The following is a 20,584-nucleotide window of genomic DNA, read 5'->3' as shown; positions in this document are numbered from 1 at the left end:
TGCAAGACACAGAGAAAAAATTATACATGGAGTATTTGACAGGTGCAAAGAAATGGCAGCGGTGGGATTCGAACCCAAGCCATCGATTGACTGGTGCCTAAAACCAGCGCCTTAGACCACTCGGCCACGCTACCACATGAGAACAATGTTTTGCTAAGTTAATGTGATCTGATGCAACAGAGATGGCAAATAACGATGTGGAAGAGGGTTTGCAACCAAAGTTTAGACAAATTTGACCCCAATTAAGAAAGAAACACATACCACATGTTGTTGATCAACTCAAGTTTGTATCAAAACAAATTGGCATTGTCTGCATTCCCACATTATTTGTCGAAATACATATATTTTAGTTACAAGGATGCAAATTTACATGAGGTCATCAAGCCTCGATGGCGCATTAGGCAGCGCGTGAGTCTCATAATCTCAAGGTCGTGAGTTCGATCCTCAATCGGGGCAAACTTTTGGTACAATATTTTATTTTCCGTCTGCATGAGACAGAGAAAAAATTATACATGGAGTTTTGACAGGTGCAAAGAAATGGCAGCGGTGGGATTCGAACCCACGCCTTCGAAATGACTGGTGCCTTAAACCAGCGCCTTAGACCACTCGGCCACGCTACCACATGAGAACAGTGTTTTGCTAAGGTAATGTGATCTGATGCAACAGAGATGGCAAATAACGATGTGGTAGAGGGTTTGCAACCAAAGTTTAGACAAAATTGACCCCGTAGAAGAAATAAACACATACCACATGTTGTTGATCAACTCAAGTTTGTATCCAAACAAATTGGCATTGTCTGCATTCCCACATTATTTTCGTAATACATATATTTTAGTTACAAGGATGCAAATTTGCATGAGTACATCAAGCCTCGATGGCGCAGTAGGCAGCGCGTGAGTCTCATAATCTCAAGGTCGTGAGTTCGATCCTCACTCGGGGCAAACTTTTGGAACAATATTTTATTTTTCAAGTGCAAGACACAGAGAAAAAATTATACATGGAGTATTTGACAGGTGCAAAGAAATGGCAGCGGTGGGATTCGAACCCAAGCCATCGATTGACTGGTGCCTAAAACCGGCGCCTTAGACCACTCGGCCACGCTACCACACGAGAACAGTGTTTTGCTAAGGTAATGTGATCTGATGCAACAGAGATGGCAAATAACGATGTGGTAGAGGGTTTGCAACCAAAGTTTAGACAAAATTGACCCCGTAGAAGAAATAAACACATACCACATGTTGTTGATCAACTCAAGTTTGTATCCAAACAAATTGGCATTGTCTGCATTCCCACATTATTTTCGTAATACATATATTTTAGTTACAAGGATGCAAATTTGCATGAGTACATCAAGCCTCGATGGCGCAGTAGGCAGCGCGTGAGTCTCATAATCTCAAGGTCGTGAGTTCGATCCTCACTCGGGGCAAACTTTTGGAACAATATTTTATTTTCCATCTGCATGAGACAGAGAAAAAATTAAATATGGAGTTTTGACAGGTGCAAAGAAATGGCAGCGGTGGGATTCGAACCCACGCCATCGAAATGACTGGTGCCTAAAACCAGCGCCTTAGACCACTCGGCCACGCTACCACATATGAATGGTGGTTTGTTAAGTTAATGTGATCTGGTGCAACAGAGATGGCAAATAACGATGTAGTAGAGGGTTTGCAACCAAAGTTTAGACAAAATTGACCCCGATTAAGAAATAAACACATACCATATAGTTTGTTGATCAACTCAAGTTTGTATCCAAATAAATTGGCATTGTCTGCATTCCCACGTTATTTTTCGAAATACATATATTTTAGTTACAAGGATGCAAATTTGCTTGAGTACATCAAGCCTCGATGGCGCAGTAGGCAGCGCGTGAGTCTCATAATCTTAAGGTCGTGAGTTCGATCCTCACTCGGGGCAAACTTTTGGTAGAATATTTTATTTTCCAAGTGCATGATACAGAGAGAAAATTATACATGGAGTTTTTAAAAGGTGCAAAGAAATGGCAGCGGTGGGATTCGAACCCACGCCATCGAAATGACTGGTGCCTTAAACCAGCGCCTTAGACCACTCGGCCACGCTACCACATGAGAACAGTGTTTTGTTAAGTTAATGTGTTCTGATGCAACAGAGATGGCAAATAACGATGTAGTAGAGGGTTTGCAACCAAAGTTTAGACAAAATTGACCCCGATTAAGAAATAAACACATACCATATGTTGTTGATGAACTCAAGTTTGTATCCAAACAAATTGGCATTGTCTGCATTCGCACATTATTTTTCGAAATACATATATTTCAGTTACAAGGATGCAAATTTGCATGAGGTCATCAAGCTTCGATGGCGCAGTAGGCAGCGCGTGAGTCTCATAATCTCAAGGTCGTGAGTTCGATCCTCACTCAGGGCAAACTTTTGGTACAATATTTTATTTTCCATCTGCATGAGACAGAGAAAAAATTACACATGGAGTTTTGACAGGTGCAAAGAAATGGCAGCGGTGGGATTCGAACCCACGCCATCGAAATGACTGGTGCCTAAAACCAGCGCGTTAGACCACTCGGCCACGCTACCACATATGAATCATGGTTTGTTAAGTTAATGTGATCTGGTGCAACAGAGATGGCAAATAACGATGTGGTAGAGGGTTTGCAACCAAAGTTTAGACAAAATTGACCCCGATTAAGAAATAAACACATACCACATGTTGTTGATCAACTCAAGTTTGTATCCAAACAAATTGGCATTGTCTGCATTCGCACATTATTGGTCGAAATACATATATTTTAGTTACAAGGATGCAAATTTACATGAGGTCATCAAGCCTCGATGGCGCAGTAGGCAGCGCGTGAGTCTCATAATCTCAAGGTCGTGAGTTCGATCCTCACTCGCGGCAAACTTTTGATACAATATTTTATTTTCCGTTTGCATGAAACAGAGAAAAAATTATCCATGTAGTTTTGACAGGTGCAAAGAAATGGCAGCGGTGGGATTCGCCCACGCCATCGAAATGAATGGTGCCTTAAACCAGCGACTTAGACCACTCGGCCACGCTACCACATGTGAATGATTGTTTGTTAAGTTAATGTGATCTGATGCAACAGAGATGGCAAATAACGATGTGGTAGAGGGTTTGCAACCAAAGTTTAGACAAATTTGACCCCGATTAAGAAATAAACACATACCATATAGTTTGTTGATCAACTCAAATTTGTATCCAAACAAATTGGCATTGTCTGCATTCCCACATTATTTGTCGAAATACATATATTTTAGTTACAAGGAAGCAAATTTGCATGAGGTCATCAAGCCTCGATGGCGCAGTAGGCAGTGCGTGAGTCTTATAATCTCAAGGTCGTGAGTTCGATCCTCAATCGGGGCAAACTTTTGGTACAATATTTTTTTTCCGTCTGCATGAGACAGAGAAAAAATTATACATGGAGTTTTGACAGGTGCAAAGAAATGGCAGCGGTGGGATTCGAACCCACGCCATCGAAATGACTGGTGCCTTAAACCAGCGACTTAGACCACTCGGCCACGCTACCACATGTGAATGATGGTTTGTTAAGTTAATGTGATCTGATGCAACAGAGATGGCAAATAACGATGTAGTAGAGGGTTTGCAACCAAAGTTTAGACAAAATTTACCCCGATTAAGAAATAAACACATACCATATGTTGTTGATGAACTCAAGTTTGTATCCAAACAAATTGGCATTGTCTGCATTCCCACATTATTTGTCGAAATACATATATTTCAGTTACAAGGATGCAAATTTGCATGAGGTCATCAAGCTTCGATAGCGCAGTAGGCAGCGCGTGAGTCTCATAATCTCAAGGTCGTGAGTTCGATCCTCACTCGGGGCAAACTTTTGGTACAATATTTTATTTTCCATCTGCATGAGACAGAGAAAAAATTACACATGGAGTTTTGACAGGTGCAAAGAAATGGCAGCGGTGGGATTCGAACCCACGCCATCGAAATGACTGGTGCCTAAAACCAGCGCCTTAGACCACTAAGCCACGCTACCACATATGAATGGTGGTTTGTTAAGTTAATGTGATCTGGTGCAACAGAGATGGCAAATAACGATGTAATAGAGGGTTTGCAACCAACGTTTAGACAAAATTTACCCCGATTAAGAAATAAACACATACCATATGTTGTTGATCAACTCAAGTTTGTATCCAAACAAATTGGCATTGTCTGCATTCGCACATTATTTGTCGAAATACATATATTTCAGTTACAAGGATGCAAATTTGCATGAGGTCATCAAGCTTCGATGGCGCAGTAGGCAGCGCGTGAGTCTCATAATCTCAAGGTCGTGAGTTCGATCCTCACTCGGGGCAAACTTTTGATACAATATTTTATTTTCCGTCTGCATGAAACAGAGAAAAAATTATCCATGTAGTTTTGACAGGTGCAAAGAAATGGCAGCGGTGGGATTCGCCCACGCCATCGAAATGAATGGTGCCTTAAACCAGCGACTTAGACCACTCGGCCACGCTACCACATGTGAATGATGGTTTGTTAAGTTAATGTGATCTGATGCAACAGAGATGGCAAATAACGATGTGGTAGAGGGTTTGCAACCAAAGTTTAGACAAATTTGACCCCGATTAAGAAATAAACACATACCATATAGTTTGTTGATCAACTCAAATTTGTATCCAAACAAATTGGCATTGTCTGCATTCGCACATTATTTGTCGAAATACATATATTTTAGTTACAAGGAAGCAAATTTGCATGAGGTCATCAAGCCTCGATGGCGCAGTAGGCAGTGCGTGAGTCTCATAATCTCAAGGTCGTGAGTTCGATCCTCAATCGGGGCAAACTTTTGGTACAATATTTTTTTTTCCGTCTGCATGAGACAGAGAAAATATTATACATGGAGTTTTGACAGGTGCAAAGAAATGGCAGCGGTGGGATTCGAACCCACGCCATCGAAATGACTGGAGCCTTAAACCAGCGACTTAGACCACTCGGCCACGCTACCACATGTGAATGATGATTTGTTAAGTTAATGTGATCTGATGCAACAGAGATGGCAAATAACGATGTGGTAGAGGGTTTGCAACCAAAGTTTAGACAAATTTGACCCCGATTAAGAAATAAACACATACCATATAGTTTGTTGATCAACTCAAATTTATATCCAAACAAATTGGCATTGTCTGCATTCCCACATTATTTTTCGAAATACATATATTTTAGTTACAAGGATGCAAATTTGCATGAGGTAATCAAGCCTCGATGGCGCAGTAGGCAGCGCGTGAGTCTCATAATCTCAAGGTCGTGAGTTCGATCCTGACTCGGGGCAAACTTTTGGAACAATATTTTATTTTCCAAGTGCATGACACAGAGAAAAAATTACACATGGAGTATTTGACAGGTGCAAAGAAATGTCAGCGGTGGGATTCCAACCCACGCCATCGAAATGACTGGTGCCTAAAACCAGCGCCTTAGACCACTCGGCCACGCTACCACATGAGAAGAGTGTTTTGCTTTGTTAATGTGATCTGATGCAAACATAGATGGCAAATAACGATGTGGTAGAGGGTTTGCAACCAACGTTTAAACAAATTTGACCCCGATTAAGAAATAAACACATACCACATGTTGTTGATCAACTCAAGTTTGTATCCAAACAAATTGGCATTGTCTGCATTCGCACATTATTTGTCGAAATACATATATTTTAGTTACAAGGATGCAAATTTGCATGAGTACATCAAGCCTCGATGGCGCAGTAGGCAGCGCGTGAGTCTCATAATCTGAAGGTCGTGAGTTCGATCCTCACTCGGGGCAAACTTTTGGTACAATATTTTATTTTCCGTCTGCATGAGACAGAGAAAAAATTATACATGGAGTTTTTGACAGGTGCAAAGAAATGGCAGCGGTGGGATTCGAACCCACGCCATCGAAATGACTGGTGCCTAAAACCAGCGCCTTAGACCACCCGGCCACGCTACCAAATGAGAACAGTGTTTTGCTAAGTTAATGTGATCTGATGCAACAGAGATGGCAAATAACGATGTGGTAGAGGGTTTGCAACCAAAGTTTAGACAAAATTAACCCCGAAGAAGAAATAAACACATGGAGTTTTGACAGGTGCAAAGAAATGGCAGCGGTGGGATTCGAACCCACGCCATCGAAATGACTGGTGCCTTAAACCAGCGCCTTAGACCACTCGGCCACGCTACCACATGTGAATGATGGTTTGTTAAGTTAATGTGATCTGATGCAACAGAGATGGCAAATAACGATGTAGTAGAGGGTTTGCAACCAAAGTTTAGACAAAATTTACCCCGATTTAGAAATAAACACATACCATATAGTTTGTTGATCAACTCAAGTTTGTATCCAAACAAATTGGCATTGTCTGCATTCGCACATTATTGGTCGAAATACATATATTTCAGTTACAAGGATGCAAATTTGCATGAGGTCATCAAGCCTCGATGGCGCAGTAGGCAGCGCGTGAGTCTCATAATCTCAAGGTCGTGAGTTCGATCCTCACTCGGGGCAAACTTTTGGTACAATATTTTATTTTCCGTCTGCATGAGACAGAGAAAAAATTATACATGGAGTTTTTGACAGGTGCAAAGAAATGGCAGCGGTGGGATTCGAACCCACGCCATCGAAATGACTGGTGCCTAAAACCAGCGCCTTAGACCACCCGGCCACGCTACCAAATGAGAACAGTGTTTTGCTAAGTTAATGTGATCTGATGCAAGAGAGATGGCAAATAACGATGTGGTAGAGGGTTTGCAACCAAAGTTTAGACAAAATTGACCCCGAAGAAGAAATAAACACATGGAGTTTTGACAGGTGCAAAGAAATGGCAGCGGTGGGATTCGAACCCACGCCATCGAAATGACTGGTGCCTAAAACCAGCGCCTTAGACCACTCGGCCACGCTACCACATGTGAATGATGGTTTGTTAAGTTAATGTGATCTGATGCAACAGAGATGGCAAATTACGATGTAGTAGAGGGTTTGCAACCAAAGTTTAGACAAAATTTACCCCGATTAAGAAATAAACACATACCATATGTTGTTGATCAACTCAAGTTTGTATCCAAACAAATTGGCATTGTCTGCATTCGCACATTATTTGTCGAAATACATATATTTTAGTTACAAGGATGCAAATTTGCATGAGGTCATCAAGCCTCGATGGCGCAGTAGGCAGCGCGTGAGTCTCATAATCTCAAGGTCGTGAGTTCGATCCTCACTCGGGGCAAACTTTTGGTACAATATTTTATTTTCCATCTGCATGAGACAGAGAAAAAATTACACATGGAGTTTTGACAGGTGCAAAGAAATGGTAGCGGTGGGATTCGAACCCACGCCATCGAAATGACTGGTGCCTAAAACCAGCGCCTTAGACCACTCGGCCACGCTACCACATATGAATGATGGTTTGTTAAGTTAATGTGATCTGGTGCAACAGAGATGGCAAATAACGATGTGGTAGAGGGTTTGCAACCAAAGTTTAGACAAAATTGACCCCGATTAAGAAATAAACACATACCACATGTTGTTGATCAACTCAAGTTTGTATCCAAACAAATTGGCATTGTCTGCATTCGCACATTATTTGTCGAAATACATATATTTTAGTTACAAGGATGCAAATTTACATGAGGTCATCAAGCCTCGATGGCGCAGTAGGCAGCGCGTGAGTCTCATAATCTCAAGGTCGTGAGTTCGATCCTCACTCGGGGCAAACTTTTGATACAATATTTTATTTTCCGTCTGCATGAGACAGAGAAAAAATTATCCATGTAGTTTTGACAGGTGCAAAGAAATGGCAGCGGTGGGATTCGCCCACGCCATCGAAATGAATGGTGCCTTAAACCAGCGACTTAGACCACTCGGCCACGCTACCACATGTGAATGATGGTTTGTTAAGTTAATGTGATCTGATGCAACAGAGATGGCAAATAACGATGTGGTAGAGGGTTTGCAACCAAAGTTTAGACAAATTTGACCCCGATTAAGAAATAAACACATACCATATAGTTTGTTGATCAACTCAAATTTGTATCCAAACAAATTGGCATTGTCTGCATTCCCACATTATTTGTCGAAATACATATATTTTAGTTACAAGGAAGCAAATTTGCATGAGGTCATCAAGCCTCGATGGCGCAGTAGGCAGTGCGTGAGTCTCATAATCTCAAGGTCGTGAGTTCGATCCTCACTCGGGGCAAACTTTTGATACAATATTTTATTTTCCGTCTGCATGAGACAGAGAAAAAATTATCCATGTAGTTTTGACAGGTGCAAAGAAATGGCAGCGGTGGGATTCGCCCACGCCATCGAAATGAATGGTGCCTTAAACCAGCGACTTAGACCACTCGGCCACGCTACCACATGTGAATGATGGTTTGTTAAGTTAATGTGATCTGATGCAAGAGAGATGGCAAATAACGATGTGGTAGAGGGTTTGCAACCAAAGTTTAGACAAAATTGACCCCGAAGAAGAAATAAACACATGGAGTTTTGACAGGTGCAAAGAAATGGCAGCGGTGGGATTCGAACCCACGCCATCGAAATGACTGGTGCCTAAAACCAGCGCCTTAGACCACTCGGCCACGCTACCACATGTGAATGATGGTTTGTTAAGTTAATGTGATCTGATGCAACAGAGATGGCAAATTACGATGTAGTAGAGGGTTTGCAACCAAAGTTTAGACAAAATTTACCCCGATTAAGAAATAAACACATACCATATGTTGTTGATCAACTCAAGTTTGTATCCAAACAAATTGGCATTGTCTGCATTCGCACATTATTTGTCGAAATACATATATTTTAGTTACAAGGATGCAAATTTGCATGAGGTCATCAAGCCTCGATGGCGCAGTAGGCAGCGCGTGAGTCTCATAATCTCAAGGTCGTGAGTTCGATCCTCACTCGGGGCAAACTTTTGGTACAATATTTTATTTTCCATCTGCATGAGACAGAGAAAAAATTACACATGGAGTTTTGACAGGTGCAAAGAAATGGTAGCGGTGGGATTCGAACCCACGCCATCGAAATGACTGGTGCCTAAAACCAGCGCCTTAGACCACTCGGCCACGCTACCACATATGAATGATGGTTTGTTAAGTTAATGTGATCTGGTGCAACAGAGATGGCAAATAACGATGTGGTAGAGGGTTTGCAACCAAAGTTTAGACAAAATTGACCCCGATTAAGAAATAAACACATACCACATGTTGTTGATCAACTCAAGTTTGTATCCAAACAAATTGGCATTGTCTGCATTCGCACATTATTGGTCGAAATACATATATTTTAGTTACAAGGATGCAAATTTACATGAGGTCATCAAGCCTCGATGGCGCAGTAGGCAGCGCGTGAGTCTCATAATCTCAAGGTCGTGAGTTCGATCCTCACTCGGGGCAAACTTTTGATACAATATTTTATTTTCCGTCTGCATGAGACAGAGAAAAAATTATCCATGTAGTTTTGACAGGTGCAAAGAAATGGCAGCGGTGGGATTCGCCCACGCCATCGAAATGAATGGTGCCTTAAACCAGCGACTTAGACCACTCGGCCACGCTACCACATGTGAATGATGGTTTGTTAAGTTAATGTGATCTGATGCAACAGAGATGGCAAATAACGATGTGGTAGAGGGTTTGCAACCAAAGTTTAGACAAATTTGACCCCGATTAAGAAATAAACACATACCATATAGTTTGTTGATCAACTCAAATTTGTATCCAAACAAATTGGCATTGTCTGCATTCCCACATTATTTGTCGAAATACATATATTTTAGTTACAAGGAAGCAAATTTGCATGAGGTCATCAAGCCTCGATGGCGCAGTAGGCAGTGCGTGAGTCTCATAATCTCAAGGTCGTGAGTTCGATCCTCAATCGGGGCAAACTTTTGGTACAATATTTTTTTTTCCGTCTGCATGAGACAGAGAAAAAATTATACACGGAGTTTTGACAGGTGCAAAGAAATGGCAGCGGTGGGATTCGAACCCACGCCATCGAAATGACTGGTGCCTTAAACCAGCGACTTAGACCACTCGGCCACGCTACCACATGTGAATGATGGTTTGTTAAGTTAATGTGATCTGATGCAACAGAGATGGCAAATAACGATGTAGTAGAGGGTTTGCAACCAAAGTTTAGACAAAATTGACCCCGATTAAGAAATAAACACATACCATATGTTTTTGATGAACTCAAGTTTGTATCCAAACAAATTGGCATTGTCTGCATTCGCACATTATTTGTCGAAATACATATATTTCAGTTACAAGGATGCAAATTTGCATGAGGTCATCAAGCTTCGATGGCGCAGTAGGCAGCGCGTGAGTCTCATAATCTCAAGGTCGTGAGTTCGATCCTCACTCGGGGCAAACTTTTGGTACAATATTTTATTTTCCATCTGCATGAGACAGAGAAAAAATTACACATGGAGTTTTGACAGGTGCAAAGAAATGGCAGCGGTGGGATTCGAACCCACGCCATCGAAATGACTGGTGCCTAAAACCAGCGCCTTAGACCACTCGGCCACGCTACCACATATGAATGGTGGTTTGTTAAGTTAATGTGATCTGGTGCAACAGAGATGGCAAATAACGATGTAGTAGAGGGTTTGCAACCAAAGTTTAGACAAAATTGACCCCGATTAAGAAATAAACACATACCATATGTTGTTGATGAACTCAAGTTTGTATCCAAACAAATTGGCATTGTCTGCATTCGCACATTATTTGTCGAAATACATATATTTCAGTTACAAGGATGCAAATTTGCATGAGGTCATCAAGCTTCGATGGCGCAGTAGGCAGCGCGTGAGTCTCATAATCTCAAGGTCGTGAGTTCGATCCTCACTCGGGGCAAACTTTTGGTACAATATTTTATTTTCCATCTGCATGAGACAGAGAAAAAATTACACATGGAGTTTTGACAGGTGCAAAGAAATGGCAGCGGTGGGATTCGAACCCACGCCATCGAAATGACTGGTGCCTAAAACCAGCGACTTAGACCACTCGGCCACGCTACCACATATGAATGGTGGTTTGTTAAGTTAATGTGATCTGGTGCAACAGAGATGGCAAATAACGATGTAGTAGAGGGTTTGCAACCAAAGTTTAGACAAAATTTACCCCGATTAAGAAATAAACACATACCATATGTTGTTGATGAACTCAAGTTTGTATCCAAACAAATTGGCATTGTCTGCATTCGCACATTATTTGTCGAAATACATATATTTCAGTTACAAGGATGCAAATTTGCATGAGGTCATCAAGCTTCGATGGCGCAGTAGGCAGCGCGTGAGTCTCATAATCTCAAGGTCGTGAGTTCGATCCTCACTCGGGGCAAACTTTTGGTACAATATTTTATTTTCCATCTGCATGAGACAGAGAAAAAATTACACATGGAGTTTTGACAGGTGCAAAGAAATGGCAGCGGTGGGATTCGAACCCACGCCATCGAAATGACTGGTGCCTAAAACCAGCGCCTTAGACCACTCGGCCACGCTACCACATATGAATGATGGTTTGTTAAGTTAATGTGATCTGGTGCAACAGAGATGGCAAATAACGATGTGGTAGAGGGTTTGCAACCAAAGTTTAGACAAAATTGACCCCGATTAAGAAATAAACACATACCACATGTTGTTGATCAACTCAAGTTTGTATCCAAACAAATTGGCATTGTCTGCATTCGCACATTATTGGTCGAAATACATATATTTTAGTTACAAGGATGCACATTTACATGAGGTCATCAAGCCTCGATGGCGCAGTAGGCAGCGCGTGAGTCTCATAATCTCAAGGTCGTGAATTCGATCCTCACTCGGGGCAAACTTTTGATACAATATTTTATTTTCCGTCTGCATGAGACAGAGAAAAAATTATCCATGTAGTTTTGACAGGTGAAAAGAAATGGCAGCGGTGGGATTCGAACCCACGCCATCGAAATGAAAGGTGCCTTAAACCAGCGACTTAGACCACTCGGCCACGCTACCACATGTGAATGATGATTTGTTAAGTTAATGTGATCTGATGCAACAGAGATGGCAAATAACGATGTGGTAGAGGGTTTGCAACCAAAGTTTAGACAAATTTGACCCCGATTAAGAAATAAACACATACCATATAGTTTGTTGATCAACTCAAATTTATATCCAAACAAATTGGCATTGTCTGCATTCGCACATTATTTGTCGAAATACATATATTTTAGTTACAAGGAAGCAAATTTGCATGAGGTAATCAAGCCTCGATGGCGCAGTAGGCAGCGCGTGAGTCTCATAATCTCAAGGTCGTGAGTTCGATCCTCACTTGGGGCAAACTTTTGGAACATTATTTTATTTTCCAAGTGCATGACACAGAGAAAAAATTACACATGGAGTATTTGACAGGTGCAAAGAAATGGCAGCGGTGGGATTCGAACCCACGCCATCGAAATGACTGGTGCCTAAAACCAGCGCCTTAGACCACTCGGCCACGCTACCACATGAGAAGAGTGTTTTGCTATGTTAATGTGATCTGATGCAAAGATAGATGGCAAATAACGATGTGGTAGAGGGTTTGCAACCAACGTTTAAACAAATTTGACCCCGATTAAGAAATAAACACATACCATATGTTGTTGATCAACTCAAGTTTGTATCCAAACAAATTGGCATTGTCTGCATTCGCACATTATTTGTCGAAATACATATATTTTAGTTACAAGGATGCAAATTTGCATGAGTACATCAAGCCTCGATGGCGCAGTAGACAGCGCGTGAGTCTCATAATCTCAAGGTCGTGAGTTCGATCCTCACTCGGGACAAACTTTTGGTACAATATTTTATTTTCCATATGCATGAGACAGAGAAAAAATTTTACATGGAGTTTTGACAGGTGCAAAGAAATGGCAGCGGTGGGATTCGAACCCACGCCATCGAAATGACTGGTGCCTAAAACCAGCGCCTTAGACCACTCGGCCACGCTACCACATGTGAATGATGGTTTGTTAAGTTAATGTGATCTGATGCAACAGAGATGGCAAATAACAATGTAGTAGAGGGTTTCCAAACCAGAGTTTAGACAAAATTTACCCCGATTTAGAAATAAACACATACCATATAGTTTGTTGATCAACTCAAGTTTGTATCCAAACAAATTGGCATTGTCTGCATTCGCACATTATTTGTCGAAATACATATATTTCAGTTACAAGGATGCAAATTTGCATGAGGTCATCAAGCCTCGATGGCGCAGTAGGCAGCGCGTGAGTCTCATAATCTCAAGGTCGTGAGTTCGATCCTCACTCGGGGCAAACTTTTGGTACAATATTTTATTTTCCGTCTGCATGAGACAGAGAAAAAATTATACATGGAGTTTTTGACAGGTGCAAAGAAATGGCAGCGGTGGGATTCGAACCCACGCCATCGAAATGACTGGTGCCTAAAACCAGCGCATTAGACCACCCGGCCACGCTACCAAATGAGAACAGTGTTTTGCTAAGTTAATGTGATCTGATGCAACAGAGATGGCAAATAACGATGTGGTAGAGGGTTTGCAACCAAAGTTTAGACAAAATTAACCCCGAAGAAGAAATAAACACATGGAGTTTTGACAGGTGCAAAGAAATGGCAGCGGTGGGATTCGAACCCACGCCATCGAAATGACTGGTGCCTAAAACCAGCGACTTAGACCACTCGGCCACGCTACCGCATATGAATGGTGGTTTGTTAAGTTAATGTGATCTGGTGCAACAGAGATGGCAAATAACGATGTATTAGAGGGTTTGCAACCAAAGTTTAGACAAAATTTACCCCGATTAAGAAATAAACACATACCATATGTTGTTGATGAACTCAAGTTTGTATCCAAACAAATTGGCATTGTCTGCATTCGCACATTATTTGTCGAAATACATATATTTCAGTTACAAGGATGCAAATTTGCATGAGGTCATCAAGCTTCGATGGCGCAGTAGGCAGCGCGTGAGTCTCATAATCTCAAGGTCGTGAGTTCGATCCTCACTCGGGGCAAACTTTTGGTACAATATTTTATTTTCCATCTGCATGAGACAGAGAAAAAATTACACATGGAGTTTTGACAGGTGCAAAGAAATGGCAGCGGTGGGATTCGAACCCACGCCATCGAAATGACTGGTGCCTAAAACCAGCGCCTTAGACCACTCGGCCACGCTACCACATATGAATGATGGTTTGTTAAGTTAATGTGATCTGGTGCAACAGAGATGGCAAATAACGATGTGGTAGAGGGTTTGCAACCAAAGTTTAGACAAAATTGACCCCGATTAAGAAATAAACACATACCACATGTTGTTGATCAACTCAAGTTTGTATCCAAACAAATTGGCATTGTCTGCATTCGCACATTATTGGTCGAAATACATATATTTTAGTTACAAGGATGCACATTTACATGAGGTCATCAAGCCTCGATGGCGCAGTAGGCAGCGCGTGAGTCTCATAATCTCAAGGTCGTGAATTCGATCCTCACTCGGGCCAAACTTTTGATACAATATTTTATTTTCCGTCTGCATGAGACAGAGAAAAAATTATCCATGTAGTTTTGACAGGTGAAAAGAAATGGCAGCGGTGGGATTCGAACCCACGCCATCGAAATGAAAGGTGCCTTAAACCAGCGACTTAGACCACTCGGCCACGCTACCACATGTGAATGATGATTTGTTAAGTTAATGTGATCTGATGCAACAGAGATGGCAAATAACGATGTGGTAGAGGGTTTGCAACCAAAGTTTAGACAAATTTGACCCCGATTAAGAAATAAACACATACCATATGTTGTTGATCAACTCAAGTTTGTATCCAAACAAATTGGCATTGTCTGCATTCGCACATTATTTGTCGAAATACATATATTTTAGTTACAAGGATGCAAATTTGCATGAGTACATCAAGCCTCGATGGCGCAGTAGGCAGCGCGTGAGTCTCATAATCTCAAGGTCGTGAGTTCGATCCTCACTCGGGACAAACTTTTGGTACAATATTTTATTTTCCATCTGCATGAGACAGAGAAAAAATTTTACATGGAGTTTTGACAGGTGAAAAGAAATGGCAGCGGTGGGATTCGAACCCACGCCATCGAAATGACTGGTGCCTAAAACCAGCGCCTTAGACCACTCGGCCACGCTACCACATGTGAATGATGGTTTGTTAAGTTAATGTGATCTGATGCAACAGAGATGGCAAATAACGATGTAGTAGAGGGTTTCCAAACCAGAGTTTAGACAAAATTTACCCCGATTTAGAAATAAACACATACCATATAGTTTGTTGATCAACTCAAGTTTGTATCCAAACAAATTGGCATTGTCTGCATTCGCACATTATTTGTCGAAATACATATATTTCAGTTACAAGGATGCAAATTTGCATGAGGTCATCAAGCCTCGATGGCGCAGTAGGCAGCGCGTGAGTCTCATAATCTCAAGGTCGTGAGTTCGATCCTCACTCGGGGCAAACTTTTGGTACAATATTTTATTTTCCGTCTGCATGAGACAGAGAAAAAATTATACATGGAGTTTTTGACAGGTGCAAAGAAATGGCAGCGGTGGGATTCGAACCCACGCCATCGAAATGACTGGTGCCTAAAACCAGCGCATTAGACCACCCGGCCACGCTACCAAATGAGAACAGTGTTTTGCTAAGTTAATGTGATCTGATGCAACAGAGATGGCAAATAACGATGTGGTAGAGGGTTTGCAACCAAAGTTTAGACAAAATTAACCCCGAAGAAGAAATAAACACATGGAGTTTTGACAGGTGCAAAGAAATGGCAGCGGTGGGATTCGAACCCACGCCATCGAAATGACTGGTGCCTAAAACCAGCGACTTAGACCACTCGGCCACGCTACCACATATGAATGGTGGTTTGTTAAGTTAATGTGATCTGGTGCAACAGAGATGGCAAATAACGATGTATTAGAGGGTTTGCAACCAAAGTTTAGACAAAATTTACCCCGATTAAGAAATAAACACATACCATATGTTGTTGATGAACTCAAGTTTGTATCCAAACAAATTGGCATTGTCTGCATTCGCACATTATTTGTCGAAATACATATATTTCAGTTACAAGGATGCAAATTTGCATGAGGTCATCAAGCTTCGATGGCGCAGTAGGCAGCGCGTGAGTCTCATAATCTCAAGGTCGTGAGTTCGATCCTCACTCGGGGCAAACTTTTGGTACAATATTTTATTTTCCATCTGCATGAGACAGAGAAAAAATTACACATGGAGTTTTGACAGGTGCAAAGAAATGGCAGCGGTGGGATTCGAACCCACGCCATCGAAATGACTGGTGCCTAAAACCAGCGCCTTAGACCACTCGGCCACGCTACCACATATGAATGATGGTTTGTTAAGTTAATGTGATCTGGTGCAACAGAGATGGCAAATAACGATGTGGTAGAGGGTTTGCAACCAAAGTTTAGACAAAATTGACCCCGATTAAGAAATAAACACATACCACATGTTGTTGATCAACTCAAGTTTGTATCCAAACAAATTGGCATTGTCTGCATTCGCACATTATTTGTCGAAATACATATATTTTAGTTACAAGGATGCACATTTACATGAGGTCATCAAGCCTCGATGGCGCAGTAGGCAGCGCGTGAGTCTCATAATCTCAAGGTCGTGAATTCGATCCTCACTCGGGCCAAACTTTTGATACAATATTTTATTTTCCGTCTGCATGAGACAGAGAAAAAATTATCCATGTAGTTTTGACAGGTGAAAAGAAATGGCAGCGGTGGGATTCGAACCCACGCCATCGAAATGAAAGGTGCCTTAAACCAGCGACTTAGACCACTCGGCCACGCTACCACATGTGAATGATGATTTGTTAAGTTAATGTGATCTGATGCAACAGAGATGGCAAATAACGATGTGGTAGAGGGTTTGCAACCAAAGTTTAGACAAATTTGACCCCGATTAAGAAATAAACACATACCATATAGTTTGTTGATCAACTCAAATTTATATCCAAACAAATTGGCATTGTCTGCATTCCCACATTATTTTTCGAAATACATATATTTTAGTTACAAGGAAGCAAATTTGCATGAGGTAATCAAGCCTCGATGGCGCAGTAGGCAGCGCGTGAGTCTCATAATCTCAAGGTCGTGAGTTCGATCCTCACTTGGGGCAAACTTTTGGAACATTATTTTATTTTCCAAGTGCATGACACAGAGAAAAAATTACACATGGAGTATTTGACAGGTGCAAAGAAATGGCAGCGGTGGGATTCGAACCCACGCCATCGAAATGACTGGTGCCTAAAACCAGCGCCTTAGACCACTCGGCCACGCTACCACATGAGAAGAGTGTTTTGCTATGTTAATGTGATCTGATGCAAAGATAGATGGCAAATAACGATGTGGTAGAGGGTTTGCAACCAACGTTTAAACAAATTTGACCCCGATTAAGAAATAAACACATACCATATGTTGTTGATCAACTCAAGTTTGTATCCAAACAAATTGGCATTGTCTGCATTCGCACATTATTTGTCGAAATACATATATTTTAGTTACAAGGATGCAAATTTGCATGAGTACATAAAGCCTCGATGGCGCAGTAGGCAGCGCGTGAGTCTCATAATCTCAAGGTCGTGAGTTCGATCCTCACTCGGGACAAACTTTTGGTACAATATTTTATTTTCCATCTGCATGAGACAGAGAAAAAATTTTACATGGAGTTTTGACAGGTGAAAAGAAATGGCAGCGGTGGGATTCGAACCCACGCCATCGAAATGACTGGTGCCTAAAACCAGCGCCTTAGACCACTCGGCCACGCTACCACATGTGAATGATGGTTTATTAAGTTAATGTGATCTGATGCAACAGAGATGGCAAATAACGATGTAGTAGAGGGTTTCCAAACCAGAGTTTAGACAAAATTTACCCCGATTTAGAAATAAACACATACCATATAGTTTGTTGATCAACTCAAGTTTGTATCCAAACAAATTGGCATTGTCTGCATTCGCACATTATTTGTCGAAATACATATATTTCAGTTACAAGGATGCAAATTTGCATGAGGTCATCAAGCCTCGATGGCGCAGTAGGCAGCGCGTGAGTCTCATAATCTCAAGGTCGTGAGTTCGATCCTCACTCGGGGCAAACTTTTGGTACAATATTTTATTTTCCGTCTGCATGAGACAGAGAAAAAATTATACATGGAGTTTTTGACAGGTGCAAAGAAATGGCAGCGGTGGGATTCGAACCCACGCCATCGAAATGACTGGTGCCTAAAACCAGCGCATTAGACCACCCGGCCACGCTACCAAATGAGAACAGTGTTTTGCTAAGTTAATGTGATCTGATGCAACAGAGATGGCAAATAACGATGTGGTAGAGGGTTTGCAACCAAAGTTTAGACAAAATTAACCCCGAAGAAGAAATAAACACATGGAGTTTTGACAGGTGCAAAGAAATGGCAGCGGTGGGATTCGAACCCACGCCATCGAAATGACTGGTGCCTAAAACCAGCGACTTAGACCACTCGGCCACGCTACCACATATGAATGGTGGTTTGTTAAGTTAATGTGATCTGGTGCAACAGAGATGGCAAATAACGATGTATTAGAGGGTTTGCAACCAAAGTTTAGACAAAATTTACCCCGATTAAGAAATAAACACATACCATATGTTGTTGATGAACTCAAGTTTGTATCCAAACAAATTGGCATTGTCTGCATTCGCACATTATTTGTCGAAATACATATATTTCAGTTACAAGGATGCAAATTTGCATGAGGTCATCAAGCTTCGATGGCGCAGTAGGCAGCGCGTGAGTCTCATAATCTCAAGGTCGTGAGTTCGATCCTCACTCGGGGCAAACTTTTGGTACAATATTTTATTTTCCATCTGCATGAGACAGAGAAAAAATTACACATGGAGTTTTGACAGGTGCAAAGAAATGGCAGCGGTGGGATTCGAACCCACGCCATCGAAATGACTGGTGCCTAAAACCAGCGCCTTAGACCACTCGGCCACGCTACCACATATGAATGATGGTTTGTTAAGTTAATGTGATCTGGTGCAACAGAGATGGCAAATAACGATGTGGTAGAGGGTTTGCAACCAAAGTTTAGACAAAATTGACCCCGATTAAGAAATAAACACATACCACATGTTGTTGATCAACTCAAGTTTGTATCCAAACAAATTGGCATTGTCTGCATTCGCACATTATTGGTCGAAATACATATATTTTAGTTACAAGGATGCACATTTACATGAGGTCATCAAGCCTCGATGGCGCAGTAGGCAGCGCGTGAGTCTCATAATCTCAAGGTCGTGAATTCGATCCTCACTCGGGCCAAACTTTTGATACAATATTTTATTTTCCGTCTGCATGAGACAGAGAAAAAATTATCCATGTAGTTTTGACAGGTGAAAAGAAATGGCAGCGGTGGGATTCGAACCCACGCCATCGAAATGAAAGGTGCCTTAAACCAGCGACTTAGACCACTCGGCCACGCTACCACATGTGAATGATGATTTGTTAAGTTAATGTGATCTGATGCAACAGAGATGGCAAATAACGATGTGGTAGAGGGTTTGCAACCAAAGTTTAGACAAATTTGACCCCGATTAAGAAATAAACACATACCATATGTTGTTGATCAACTCAAGTTTGTATCCAAACAAATTGGCATTGTCTGCATTCGCACATTATTTGTCGAAATACATATATTTTAGTTACAAGGATGCAAATTTGCATGAGTACATCAAGCCTCGATGGCGCAGTAGGCAGCGCGTGAGTCTCATAATCTCAAGGTCGTGAGTTCGATCCTCACTCGGGACAAACTTTTGGTACAATATTTTATTTTCCATCTGCATGAGACAGAGAAAAAATTTTACATGGAGTTTTGACAGGTGAAAAGAAATGGCAGCGGTGGGATTCGAACCCACGCCATCGAAATGACTGGTGCCTAAAACCAGCGCCTTAGACCACTCGGCCACGCTACCACATGTGAATGATGGTTTGTTAAGTTAATGTGATCTGATGCAACAGAGATGGCAAATAACGATGTAGTAGAGGGTTTCCAAACCAGAGTTTAGACAAAATTTACCCCGATTTAGAAATAAACACATACCATATAGTTTGTTGATCAACTCAAGTTTGTATCCAAACAAATTGGCATTGTCTGCATTCGCACATTATTTGTCGAAATACATATATTTCAGTTACAAGGATGCAAATTTGCATGAGGTCATCAAGCCTCGATGGCGCAGTAGGCAGCGCGTGAGTCTCATAATCTCAAGGTCGTGAGTTCGATCCTCACTCGGGGCAAACTTTTGGTACAATATTTTATTTTCCGTCTGCATGAGACAGAGAAAAAATTATACATGGAGTTTTTGACAGGTGCAAAGAAATGGCAGCGGTGGGATTCGAACCCACGCCATCGAAATGACTGGTGCCTAAAACCAGCGCATTAGACCACCCGGCCACGCTACCAAATGAGAACAGTGTTTTGCTAAGTTAATGTGATCTGATGCAACAGAGATGGCAAATAACGATGTGGTAGAGGGTTTGCA

The 20,584-nt window shown here is 41.6% G+C and overlaps 46 non-coding genes across 46 annotated transcripts; 17 read left to right on the top strand and 29 right to left on the bottom strand.

The window, feature by feature from the left end:
- Nucleotides 1–538: 538 nt before the first annotated feature.
- Trnal-aag (transfer RNA leucine (anticodon AAG)) lies at nucleotides 539–620 on the bottom strand. Its single transcript has one exon. It is a non-coding gene; the product is annotated as a tRNA-Leu (tRNA).
- A 248-nt stretch (nucleotides 621–868) lies between these two features.
- Trnam-cau (transfer RNA methionine (anticodon CAU)) lies at nucleotides 869–941 on the top strand. The gene has a single exon. It is a non-coding gene; the product is annotated as a tRNA-Met (tRNA).
- Nucleotides 942–1,353: 412 nt separating this feature from the next.
- Nucleotides 1,354–1,426, top strand: Trnam-cau (transfer RNA methionine (anticodon CAU)). The gene has a single exon. It is a non-coding gene; the product is annotated as a tRNA-Met (tRNA).
- Nucleotides 1,427–1,508: 82 nt separating this feature from the next.
- Nucleotides 1,509–1,590, bottom strand: Trnal-uag (transfer RNA leucine (anticodon UAG)). The gene has a single exon. It is a non-coding gene; the product is annotated as a tRNA-Leu (tRNA).
- A 407-nt stretch (nucleotides 1,591–1,997) lies between these two features.
- Trnal-aag (transfer RNA leucine (anticodon AAG)) lies at nucleotides 1,998–2,079 on the bottom strand. The gene has a single exon. It is a non-coding gene; the product is annotated as a tRNA-Leu (tRNA).
- A 1,221-nt stretch (nucleotides 2,080–3,300) lies between these two features.
- Trnai-uau (transfer RNA isoleucine (anticodon UAU)) lies at nucleotides 3,301–3,373 on the top strand. The gene has a single exon. It is a non-coding gene; the product is annotated as a tRNA-Ile (tRNA).
- An 81-nt stretch (nucleotides 3,374–3,454) lies between these two features.
- Trnal-aag (transfer RNA leucine (anticodon AAG)) lies at nucleotides 3,455–3,536 on the bottom strand. The gene has a single exon. It is a non-coding gene; the product is annotated as a tRNA-Leu (tRNA).
- Nucleotides 3,537–3,940: 404 nt separating this feature from the next.
- Trnal-uag (transfer RNA leucine (anticodon UAG)) lies at nucleotides 3,941–4,022 on the bottom strand. Its single transcript has one exon. It is a non-coding gene; the product is annotated as a tRNA-Leu (tRNA).
- An 890-nt stretch (nucleotides 4,023–4,912) lies between these two features.
- Trnal-aag (transfer RNA leucine (anticodon AAG)) lies at nucleotides 4,913–4,994 on the bottom strand. Its single transcript has one exon. It is a non-coding gene; the product is annotated as a tRNA-Leu (tRNA).
- Nucleotides 4,995–5,889: 895 nt separating this feature from the next.
- On the bottom strand, nucleotides 5,890–5,971 carry Trnal-uag (transfer RNA leucine (anticodon UAG)). The gene has a single exon. It is a non-coding gene; the product is annotated as a tRNA-Leu (tRNA).
- A 149-nt stretch (nucleotides 5,972–6,120) lies between these two features.
- Trnal-aag (transfer RNA leucine (anticodon AAG)) lies at nucleotides 6,121–6,202 on the bottom strand. The gene has a single exon. It is a non-coding gene; the product is annotated as a tRNA-Leu (tRNA).
- Nucleotides 6,203–6,453: 251 nt separating this feature from the next.
- Nucleotides 6,454–6,526, top strand: Trnam-cau (transfer RNA methionine (anticodon CAU)). The gene has a single exon. It is a non-coding gene; the product is annotated as a tRNA-Met (tRNA).
- An 83-nt stretch (nucleotides 6,527–6,609) lies between these two features.
- Trnal-uag (transfer RNA leucine (anticodon UAG)) lies at nucleotides 6,610–6,691 on the bottom strand. Its single transcript has one exon. It is a non-coding gene; the product is annotated as a tRNA-Leu (tRNA).
- A 149-nt stretch (nucleotides 6,692–6,840) lies between these two features.
- On the bottom strand, nucleotides 6,841–6,922 carry Trnal-uag (transfer RNA leucine (anticodon UAG)). Its single transcript has one exon. It is a non-coding gene; the product is annotated as a tRNA-Leu (tRNA).
- Nucleotides 6,923–7,171: 249 nt separating this feature from the next.
- Trnam-cau (transfer RNA methionine (anticodon CAU)) lies at nucleotides 7,172–7,244 on the top strand. The gene has a single exon. It is a non-coding gene; the product is annotated as a tRNA-Met (tRNA).
- An 82-nt stretch (nucleotides 7,245–7,326) lies between these two features.
- On the bottom strand, nucleotides 7,327–7,408 carry Trnal-uag (transfer RNA leucine (anticodon UAG)). Its single transcript has one exon. It is a non-coding gene; the product is annotated as a tRNA-Leu (tRNA).
- A 249-nt stretch (nucleotides 7,409–7,657) lies between these two features.
- On the top strand, nucleotides 7,658–7,730 carry Trnam-cau (transfer RNA methionine (anticodon CAU)). The gene has a single exon. It is a non-coding gene; the product is annotated as a tRNA-Met (tRNA).
- A 797-nt stretch (nucleotides 7,731–8,527) lies between these two features.
- Trnal-uag (transfer RNA leucine (anticodon UAG)) lies at nucleotides 8,528–8,609 on the bottom strand. Its single transcript has one exon. It is a non-coding gene; the product is annotated as a tRNA-Leu (tRNA).
- A 249-nt stretch (nucleotides 8,610–8,858) lies between these two features.
- On the top strand, nucleotides 8,859–8,931 carry Trnam-cau (transfer RNA methionine (anticodon CAU)). Its single transcript has one exon. It is a non-coding gene; the product is annotated as a tRNA-Met (tRNA).
- An 82-nt stretch (nucleotides 8,932–9,013) lies between these two features.
- Nucleotides 9,014–9,095, bottom strand: Trnal-uag (transfer RNA leucine (anticodon UAG)). Its single transcript has one exon. It is a non-coding gene; the product is annotated as a tRNA-Leu (tRNA).
- Nucleotides 9,096–9,344: 249 nt separating this feature from the next.
- On the top strand, nucleotides 9,345–9,417 carry Trnam-cau (transfer RNA methionine (anticodon CAU)). The gene has a single exon. It is a non-coding gene; the product is annotated as a tRNA-Met (tRNA).
- Nucleotides 9,418–9,985: 568 nt separating this feature from the next.
- Trnal-aag (transfer RNA leucine (anticodon AAG)) lies at nucleotides 9,986–10,067 on the bottom strand. Its single transcript has one exon. It is a non-coding gene; the product is annotated as a tRNA-Leu (tRNA).
- A 404-nt stretch (nucleotides 10,068–10,471) lies between these two features.
- Trnal-uag (transfer RNA leucine (anticodon UAG)) lies at nucleotides 10,472–10,553 on the bottom strand. Its single transcript has one exon. It is a non-coding gene; the product is annotated as a tRNA-Leu (tRNA).
- A 404-nt stretch (nucleotides 10,554–10,957) lies between these two features.
- Trnal-uag (transfer RNA leucine (anticodon UAG)) lies at nucleotides 10,958–11,039 on the bottom strand. The gene has a single exon. It is a non-coding gene; the product is annotated as a tRNA-Leu (tRNA).
- A 404-nt stretch (nucleotides 11,040–11,443) lies between these two features.
- Trnal-uag (transfer RNA leucine (anticodon UAG)) lies at nucleotides 11,444–11,525 on the bottom strand. The gene has a single exon. It is a non-coding gene; the product is annotated as a tRNA-Leu (tRNA).
- A 737-nt stretch (nucleotides 11,526–12,262) lies between these two features.
- Nucleotides 12,263–12,335, top strand: Trnam-cau (transfer RNA methionine (anticodon CAU)). Its single transcript has one exon. It is a non-coding gene; the product is annotated as a tRNA-Met (tRNA).
- An 83-nt stretch (nucleotides 12,336–12,418) lies between these two features.
- Nucleotides 12,419–12,500, bottom strand: Trnal-uag (transfer RNA leucine (anticodon UAG)). The gene has a single exon. It is a non-coding gene; the product is annotated as a tRNA-Leu (tRNA).
- Nucleotides 12,501–12,905: 405 nt separating this feature from the next.
- Nucleotides 12,906–12,987, bottom strand: Trnal-uag (transfer RNA leucine (anticodon UAG)). The gene has a single exon. It is a non-coding gene; the product is annotated as a tRNA-Leu (tRNA).
- A 252-nt stretch (nucleotides 12,988–13,239) lies between these two features.
- On the top strand, nucleotides 13,240–13,312 carry Trnam-cau (transfer RNA methionine (anticodon CAU)). The gene has a single exon. It is a non-coding gene; the product is annotated as a tRNA-Met (tRNA).
- A 314-nt stretch (nucleotides 13,313–13,626) lies between these two features.
- Nucleotides 13,627–13,708, bottom strand: Trnal-uag (transfer RNA leucine (anticodon UAG)). Its single transcript has one exon. It is a non-coding gene; the product is annotated as a tRNA-Leu (tRNA).
- Nucleotides 13,709–14,112: 404 nt separating this feature from the next.
- Nucleotides 14,113–14,194, bottom strand: Trnal-uag (transfer RNA leucine (anticodon UAG)). Its single transcript has one exon. It is a non-coding gene; the product is annotated as a tRNA-Leu (tRNA).
- A 735-nt stretch (nucleotides 14,195–14,929) lies between these two features.
- On the top strand, nucleotides 14,930–15,002 carry Trnam-cau (transfer RNA methionine (anticodon CAU)). The gene has a single exon. It is a non-coding gene; the product is annotated as a tRNA-Met (tRNA).
- An 82-nt stretch (nucleotides 15,003–15,084) lies between these two features.
- Trnal-uag (transfer RNA leucine (anticodon UAG)) lies at nucleotides 15,085–15,166 on the bottom strand. The gene has a single exon. It is a non-coding gene; the product is annotated as a tRNA-Leu (tRNA).
- A 252-nt stretch (nucleotides 15,167–15,418) lies between these two features.
- Trnam-cau (transfer RNA methionine (anticodon CAU)) lies at nucleotides 15,419–15,491 on the top strand. Its single transcript has one exon. It is a non-coding gene; the product is annotated as a tRNA-Met (tRNA).
- A 314-nt stretch (nucleotides 15,492–15,805) lies between these two features.
- On the bottom strand, nucleotides 15,806–15,887 carry Trnal-uag (transfer RNA leucine (anticodon UAG)). The gene has a single exon. It is a non-coding gene; the product is annotated as a tRNA-Leu (tRNA).
- Nucleotides 15,888–16,291: 404 nt separating this feature from the next.
- On the bottom strand, nucleotides 16,292–16,373 carry Trnal-uag (transfer RNA leucine (anticodon UAG)). The gene has a single exon. It is a non-coding gene; the product is annotated as a tRNA-Leu (tRNA).
- A 737-nt stretch (nucleotides 16,374–17,110) lies between these two features.
- Nucleotides 17,111–17,183, top strand: Trnam-cau (transfer RNA methionine (anticodon CAU)). The gene has a single exon. It is a non-coding gene; the product is annotated as a tRNA-Met (tRNA).
- An 83-nt stretch (nucleotides 17,184–17,266) lies between these two features.
- Trnal-uag (transfer RNA leucine (anticodon UAG)) lies at nucleotides 17,267–17,348 on the bottom strand. Its single transcript has one exon. It is a non-coding gene; the product is annotated as a tRNA-Leu (tRNA).
- Nucleotides 17,349–17,598: 250 nt separating this feature from the next.
- Trnam-cau (transfer RNA methionine (anticodon CAU)) lies at nucleotides 17,599–17,671 on the top strand. Its single transcript has one exon. It is a non-coding gene; the product is annotated as a tRNA-Met (tRNA).
- Nucleotides 17,672–17,753: 82 nt separating this feature from the next.
- Trnal-uag (transfer RNA leucine (anticodon UAG)) lies at nucleotides 17,754–17,835 on the bottom strand. The gene has a single exon. It is a non-coding gene; the product is annotated as a tRNA-Leu (tRNA).
- Nucleotides 17,836–18,087: 252 nt separating this feature from the next.
- Nucleotides 18,088–18,160, top strand: Trnam-cau (transfer RNA methionine (anticodon CAU)). Its single transcript has one exon. It is a non-coding gene; the product is annotated as a tRNA-Met (tRNA).
- Nucleotides 18,161–18,474: 314 nt separating this feature from the next.
- Nucleotides 18,475–18,556, bottom strand: Trnal-uag (transfer RNA leucine (anticodon UAG)). The gene has a single exon. It is a non-coding gene; the product is annotated as a tRNA-Leu (tRNA).
- A 404-nt stretch (nucleotides 18,557–18,960) lies between these two features.
- Nucleotides 18,961–19,042, bottom strand: Trnal-uag (transfer RNA leucine (anticodon UAG)). The gene has a single exon. It is a non-coding gene; the product is annotated as a tRNA-Leu (tRNA).
- Nucleotides 19,043–19,777: 735 nt separating this feature from the next.
- On the top strand, nucleotides 19,778–19,850 carry Trnam-cau (transfer RNA methionine (anticodon CAU)). Its single transcript has one exon. It is a non-coding gene; the product is annotated as a tRNA-Met (tRNA).
- An 82-nt stretch (nucleotides 19,851–19,932) lies between these two features.
- Trnal-uag (transfer RNA leucine (anticodon UAG)) lies at nucleotides 19,933–20,014 on the bottom strand. The gene has a single exon. It is a non-coding gene; the product is annotated as a tRNA-Leu (tRNA).
- A 252-nt stretch (nucleotides 20,015–20,266) lies between these two features.
- Trnam-cau (transfer RNA methionine (anticodon CAU)) lies at nucleotides 20,267–20,339 on the top strand. Its single transcript has one exon. It is a non-coding gene; the product is annotated as a tRNA-Met (tRNA).
- Nucleotides 20,340–20,584: the final 245 nt, after the last annotated feature.

This window comes from Phallusia mammillata, chromosome 4 (assembly GCF_965637545.1).
Source record: "Phallusia mammillata chromosome 4, kaPhaMamm4.hap1.1, whole genome shotgun sequence".
Taxonomy (NCBI): Eukaryota; Metazoa; Chordata; class Ascidiacea; order Phlebobranchia; family Ascidiidae; genus Phallusia; species Phallusia mammillata.
The sequence above is the reverse complement of the archived record's forward strand: the minus strand, read 5'-3'. Positions and strand labels throughout refer to the sequence as shown.